This window comes from Rhyacophila brunnea, unplaced genomic scaffold (assembly GCF_057557595.1).
Source record: "Rhyacophila brunnea isolate RB1 unplaced genomic scaffold, BYU_Rbru_1.0 scaffold_7, whole genome shotgun sequence".
Lineage (NCBI taxonomy): Eukaryota > Metazoa > Arthropoda > Insecta > Trichoptera > Rhyacophilidae > Rhyacophila > Rhyacophila brunnea.
In genome coordinates this window covers 12,462,155-12,470,023 of record NW_028233339.1, presented here as the reverse complement: position 1 = coordinate 12,470,023, position 7,869 = coordinate 12,462,155, and positions in this window count along the sequence as shown.

The window sequence follows — 7,869 nt, the reverse complement described above, 5'->3', positions numbered from 1 at the left end:
CAAATGAGTTGGACGCATCGTTTGAACATAATATATCTGCTGCCAAATCTGGGACTACGATTGATGCAGTATTTTCTAGATATTTATAACAATTACAATCGATGACTTATATTGTATTATATTTTAGTTACCATAAACCGGTAATTTAATTTTGAAATTTTTTGCAAATGGATACTTTATTATTATCCTAATAAAATTGATAATTTGTTTACAATTTCATTTAGTGTATTTTATGAATTGGAAAAGTAGTAATTTATTCAATATGGCGAGGGGTCGCTTGTTACTTGGCTATCACAAAAGGGGGTCGCGATTAGTGCATCATAATATGATGGTGAGTGCCGACAACTCAGTAATGTAAGTGGATTCATTTAAAAACATAAAGAATCGCTAAAAATACACAGAATACCCCCAATTTTACCTCATACAACCCTGGAGCTCAGCGGAATACCATTTGGGAAATGCTGCCGTATGTTATCACACTGCCCTTAACTTCAGCGATAGGTAGGGAGGCCTGCCAAAGATCCTGGCCTGAGGGTCACTTCTTCTTCTTCTTCTTTCGACCATGTCCGATCCTAATAGGATCATATGGGCCTCCACAGAGTGGAGGTTTGTATTGACAGATTTTTGTTTTTACGAGAAATGGATGTCAGCCACTTGCTCAACCTATTAGGTCCATACTCTGACTCATACACAAATTGAAAAACAATATGTTTACTTGCCAGACCCAGGATTCGAACCTGGGAGAGGGTCACTTATAACTAGTGGGATTCAAATAAACTTGTTTAAATAAAATGTTATAACACTCAATAGTGATTCAAAACACGTTAACAGTGAATCAGAATAATAATGTATGTACATATTGCAAACTTTGCAACCCTGTAAAGTGTAAACATATCTGTGTATAAACTGTGTGGTATGTTACAAATGTATCTGCAATCCGAAATAACTTGCAGCCAATTCAATAACCACCCATAGTAACCCACTTTTTAACTTATATTATATAGTTTCTATCTATTTACAATGTCTTTGATATTGAGCATATACAATATTACCTTTGTGACAATGTAGTAGCATCTCTGTCATTATGATTCGCTGCAGCACAGGACAGTCTGTGAGCCGGCTCATCTATTGGCAACGGCGACACAGAATTCAGAGTAATAACGACATTAGGTGTCACGGTTCCGGCATACAGGTTCGATAAGTCGTATTTGGCTGATGCCTATTAATTTTGGCCTGCTCATTCTGATCATAATGCTGGAAAAATGTGTGGCGGTTCCCTGTGTCCCGTTGCATTTACTCATACTCTGCTTTTTTTCGGGCGATGGACTTGATCTCTTTCCGCACCTGCAAAATGATTTAAGCGTTACTATCAACAACCACAATTTACAAATTCTAATAAGTGTTTAATATATTAATCAAACCAGCCTCCACAGAGGGAAGTCCGTTAGCTGTTTGCTGATTCTGTCTAACAATGGTTTAGATCAGGGGTAGTCAACCTGTCCCTACCGCCCTAGTGGGCGTTCCAGCTTTCATGGTGGGCGGTTGGGGTTTTGAAAACATCTCCATTATGTTTTCATGAAATTCCCCGTGACAATAAATTATTTAAATTTCAGAAAATATGCTATTTGTATCGCCCCCGCTATGGGTATGATGAAGAAAGTAAACATAAATTCGATAGTGGTGGATATGAAAACCTATGCAAAATAAAAAATGCCTGTCTTATATCCAAATATGTGGAAAATGATATTCAGTTTATTGATACCTTTCCCTACCTCATATCTTGTTGAATCAGGCTTTAGTGCTGTTAATCATATTATAACCAAAGAAAGAAACCGCCTGAATATTTCTGAAAGGGGAGACCTTCGTTTGTTCCTCACAAAAATTGAGCCAGATATCCAGTAGGTACAGTAGAACCTCAATTATCCAGATTGTTCAAAATAAAACAAAAAAATTATGATAACATCTGGTGTAAAATATGAGTTATGCATCCTGTGAAAAAAAATTTAGATCAGTAGTCTTCCGAATTCAATACGCATTAGACCATAGAGGTATTAAATAAAAAAAGGGGCAAGGAATCGGCTTTCTCATACAACTGAATGAAGCAGGCCAACAATAGCCGACAACTTACGAGAAATAGCAAAGCGATAAAAAAAATTTCAGGGCATCACGGAGGATTTACTTTGGTCATTATAACGTACCCATATAATATAATGTTAACGTGGAAATTTTGCCGCAACTTCATTACCAGCCCGCCTCACCATACCAGCCTGCTTCACCATACTTTCATATAACCTGCCGCCCCGCCCCTAGCATTAGACGTTTGTTTCTTGAAAATTATCGGTTACGATTTAAATATTTATTTTTAATATTACCGATATGTCATTAAAAAGAAAACGTGTCATATTGTCATTAAAAGACAAATTGGATATAATCGATGCTCTGAAACGCAGTGACTCAGGACGTTATCTATCTAATAAATATGGTGTCAAAATGTCAACTATCTCGGGATATAAAAAAACAAAGTGAGACTATTATCAAGCTTACTAATTGTTTAATGTCAGAAGATGGAAGCTCAGAGCAGAAAGTTATGAAAAAATCAGGAAATAAAGAAGTTGAAGAGTATATTTTTATGTGAATTGAAGATCCAGGACAACTTATATGTCTTAAGAGTATTCGTGATTTGGCAGCTTCTAAAAGAAGAACCTAGCCTGCTGATCGACCACGACTGGCCATTAGATATAATTAACATGCTATTTAAATGTGGTAATTAAATATTGATTAATTGATTAACAGGTCAGCAGTGATTGTGGCAAAAATCGAAAAATCGAATTGATTTTTTTAATATGTGTATGCAGTGGCGCACCCAGGATTTAATATTGGGGGGGGCCCAAGGAGGAGAATATAAATTAGTCCCATAGGCTCTTTTTCTTCTTCACAGTCTAATTTCTCGTTTATCTGTCTTTTGTCTATTGCACTCTGTGTACCTACACCATGGTCCCCACATCCTGAAACGGGCCCTCAGGCTAGGATATTTGGCGGGCCCCCTACCTACCGCTAAGATTAAAGGCAGTGTGAAACACTACATTAACGTTTTTCAAATTGTGTTTAGTTCAAATTAAATGTACTTATACAGTGAATTATTGGCGATTTTTAATACATCTACTTTAATAATGGAGCTGTCGAGTATCGACACATAATAATCAAAAAATATATTGCACAATTATATAAGTAATTGAAAATATTCATGGCCATGAAGTGTAATAGCGCCGCAGGAGATTTTTTTTACTATTAAAGCTAATTTATGATGTGTGTTTCTCTCTTATCTGGTCAACCCGACACGCCGGGCCCCCCACAGCCTGGGCCCCCAGGCTAGAGCCCTGTCAGCCCTTCCCAGCCATGACCTACACCACTCCGGAATTCGGGTGGACACCGAGAATTTTTTGGCAGTTCCATTAGGGATTGGGTTTCTAAAAAAACCTGACATTAGTGTTTCGAAATTTTTGTGTTAGTAATTAAAATCTAAGAAATTTTTCTAAAAAGTATGCTGGAGAATTAATACAAATCATTTTTTTGCCGTGTTTTTATTTGTCTAAGCCCAAAGGTATAGTTTATTGGCTTTCAATTTCAATGTTTAAAATCATTCTGATAATTTTCAGTTTTGGGGGTAAGTGTAGCTACTAAGATATCTCAGTATCTACTACAAATTGGATGATGCCATCTATGGAAAGGTGATAGCAAAGTCACCGATTTATAAAAATAATCAGAAATGGTGTCGATACCATGTTTTTTGAGGTGACTACATGGATTATTCTCCAGACGACATTTTGAAGTCGACGAGTGAGATGGTAGCTGTTACTAAATTATTTTTTAAAACACGGAAATCTGCACATTATGGTTGTAAAATTTGGTGAGTATATGTGTTTTGATATCCTGCTTCACGTGTTGTTATCGTTTTACTTATTGATAAGCATTTTAAAGCTTTAATCGATTAGACACACTTCCCCCACGAAAGTAAACGCATGGGGTAAGTGTGCCTTTGTTTTGTGTCACACTTCCCCCATATATTTTCTATGAATTCGCATAGTCATTATTTTAACTAGTGATGGGACACGACGCATTATTTATATCGATCGAAAAAATGTTCGCAATTGAAATAAAATGTTTATAATTTTATTGTTATAGTTTTATGTTAGCTAAGTAGGTAGGTACTCGGAAGAGTGCATGTGTTTCAATTTAATACAAAGTTTTTAAAATAAGTGCTTATCTAGCATGTGATAATAATTAATGTGGATTTTTTCCACATGTAAATATAAACGAAAGACAGATAAAGGAACTTACGACCAAGGAAAATTACAAAAAACAGTTGAATGTGTAAAAAAACAGGATATGTCATATGGATATGTATAATCATGTTTACGAAAGAAGACAAGACAGTTTTAGCAGTAGTACAATATTACCCAAAGAGATTGAAACATCTTTTGCAGAAAATTTGCATACGTTGGAAAAGCATGTCTCACAAAAAAAGTAGTCCTCGAATTAATTGGACAGTATATTAAAGAAAATAATATTAACACACCGCTTAAAATCGAAGTACCCGGACACAATTGGTTTATAGATTTTATTAAAAGAAATAAGTTATTATTTAAAGATGATGGTTACTTAAACCCGAACGGCTAAAATTATTAAACATGAAACATGCTTTGCCCACTGATTCTCTGAATGCTGGTTGTCCAAATTTGAAGGATAATAAAATTAATTGCGGGGCGCGGGTCACACGCTATTCCCGAAGCGCCGTTTGCGGCCGACTGAAGCCAAGCCCGCGCCGCGCTACTTTCGCGACTTTATTGTTTGTTTTCGTTATCGCTGGCTGTGCGATGTTTTCGTAACGAATCCGGCCGGGTGGTCAAGACAAAAGCATGTTCCATGCTAAAAACCGCAAGCCGTAGAATATGTTGGAATAAAAGTTTTCGATCCTTTTGTAATCAATTGGTACTATAACTTGTCTAATTAAATAGTACAATCATCAACCTGAGTTTAAAGGATTGTCCACAATGGATATATAATGTTGACTTTCAACTTGACATAACAAGTTTTTCCCATGATCCTTCAAAAAGTATACTCATTAGTGTCATCGGATTTCCGTCAACTACCTACGTTAATTAATAAAAAATAGCGCTTCACATCACTAGCGCTTCATACATTAGTATGACACACTTACCCAAAAAAATGTTTTAGTTCATTTTGTTGAAATTCTATACTGTAGTTTTAACTCAAGACTCAATATCCATTACCTATATGAAATATTACCTTTCTATGCATATAATACATTATGGTTTTGAAGTAATTTTGGAATAAAGATGAATTTAGTTACACTTACCCCAATATTGGGGTAAGTGTAACAAACTGACTAGTGATCAAAAAATATTAAAATGTCGTATTATAGTAAGATATACAGTGGGTTCCTTCTGTAAATATTAATTGTAATACTTTTGTAGATTCTACGGTAAAGTTTTCAACTGATTAAAACACACCTATTCATCATGAGCCACGTTGAAATTCATCTCATTGAATTATATGTCACACTTACCCCGACTCACCTTACTTAAGATAGGTAGGTATTGATATATTTATCGAAATTATGGTATTTTCGTAATTTTATAGTATCCCATATCGTTTTTGTTTTCCAACACAATCTAATGTAACCCAAAAATAAGTAGGTAAGTAGGGGTTGTGCTAGTTTTGGGTTGTTTACCAGTAGGTTTTGTTACGTTATGACGATATTATGGAGTAGTATAAAATTAGGTACCGTCAAATGGGGTTATTCCGCCTAGTAAAAAGTATTTTGTTTCTATGGCCACAACTTAATTTTACACTTGGGTAGACAAAATATTTCTTCATAACCTTATGCTCAATTGTCAGTAAAGTTAGTCATATTGTACTACATTTTATACATCTATAACTTTACGTTAATTATTATAAAATTTGACTTTTGTAAATGGTGTTTGCATATGCAGTTACGTCAACTGTCGAAAAATCATAATTTATCTATCAGAAATACAAAAGGTACGATATTAATATTTTTACTCTCCATTCCATTATATGTTAGCAATTAGAATGCATAGCTATATTTAAATAAATTGAATTTTAAAGGCTTAAAATACGCCAGGCGGACTTGTACCGCAGAGCGACATGAATTTTTAGAGTTATTCCGCCTGAGGTAGGGTCGGCAAAACACTTTTTAATAGTATTATTTTTTAATATCGATAAATACAATAAATTGTCTATTATTTATTAGTGGAACGCCAAAATAGGTATAACAACACGATTATTATTATTATTATCATCTGTTCGTTAATAAACCAATTTGATAGAAGCATGATGAAATTAATGTTGGCGTCTTATAAAATTATGTAAAAAGTAAGTAAGTACTTACTAAAATATAAAAATACACATAACCATAATTATTGTATTTATATATATATATTTTGTGATTAGATGTAAGAGGCTTCATTAAATCAGTTTTTGTATTCAGTTACAAATATACTTTTTGTGATATTTCTTTCAAAAAAACGAAAATAAGCTTAAAAAACAATAGTTTCATACATTATATTCCTACCTAATGCACGTTAATTTGTTTGAACATATCATAATCAGTGACGTCCCTAGACAAAATGCCGCCCCTAGACTGCGCCAAAATGCCGCCCCATTTTTATACAGTATTTTTTATCATCCTTTCATGACTCTAATATCTCAGAAGTAAGAAATGAATTTTATGGATACATTACTAACAAACTATAGGTATACTAACCTACCACTAAATCTAATTATTTCAATGCCATCTCTACTTCAATAGACGTCCACAGTTTCAGATACATTTAAAATACACCTGACAACTTTCAAAATTCGCGAGTGACTTGCAAAAATATTTAGATAAATTAATTAAGTATGTGAGTATGTACCTACTTACCTATAATTCAAATTATAATTCGGAAATCTACACGTGACATTGCTGGTCATCAAGGTTGACATCCAAGGACAACGGAACTGTTAAACTTTTTATGTTAATTAAGACATTTTGTTTCCAACCAGTGAGCTGAATTTTTTAATGGAAAAATATTTCCGTTATAACTAAGTTTATGTACCTATCTATTTCTGTATACGTACGTCCTAATGATTCTTATCAATTTGCCGCCCTTCAAATAACTGCCGCCCCCAAGCGATGCTCAATCTGTCTACCCTCACGGGACGTCACTGATCATAATAATTATTATGAACATAGTTTATGTACAAAAAATAATTAATTATATTTTTGCACACCCCTAAGGTCAATCTACAAAATGTATGCACGTGTAAGTGAAACAAGGGTAATTCCGCCCAGAAAATTTTGACGATGCAAAAACACACAAAAAAGATGAATATATATGGGTTTTGGTATTTAACATGTTTGCAGCACGTGTTATCAGTATTATTATACTACATTGCTGTTCCCTCGTAACAGTGATAATGACTTAGACGGATTTTTTAAACGTAGGTAGGCGGAATAACCTCTTGACCGTGTAACTACGCTTACATATTTGTATCAGTAAAATCAATGTATTAGAATGTAGATAAATATTATTCACTATTTTTAATAATTGCAGTTAAGTATAACCATAAAAACCACAAAACAATGGTACCTACGTAGTACAAAAAAAAAACAGAAAATACAAATTAACAACACGCCGTAGAAAGACCAGGCGGAATAACCCCGTTTGACGGTAGGTACTGTATTTTTTAATGTAAATACAAATGAAATTAAAAAAAAACTCAGCATGACCGGACGTCCATCCGTTCGATGACCCAACTTTAAATTTTCAAATCTTTTTTGAT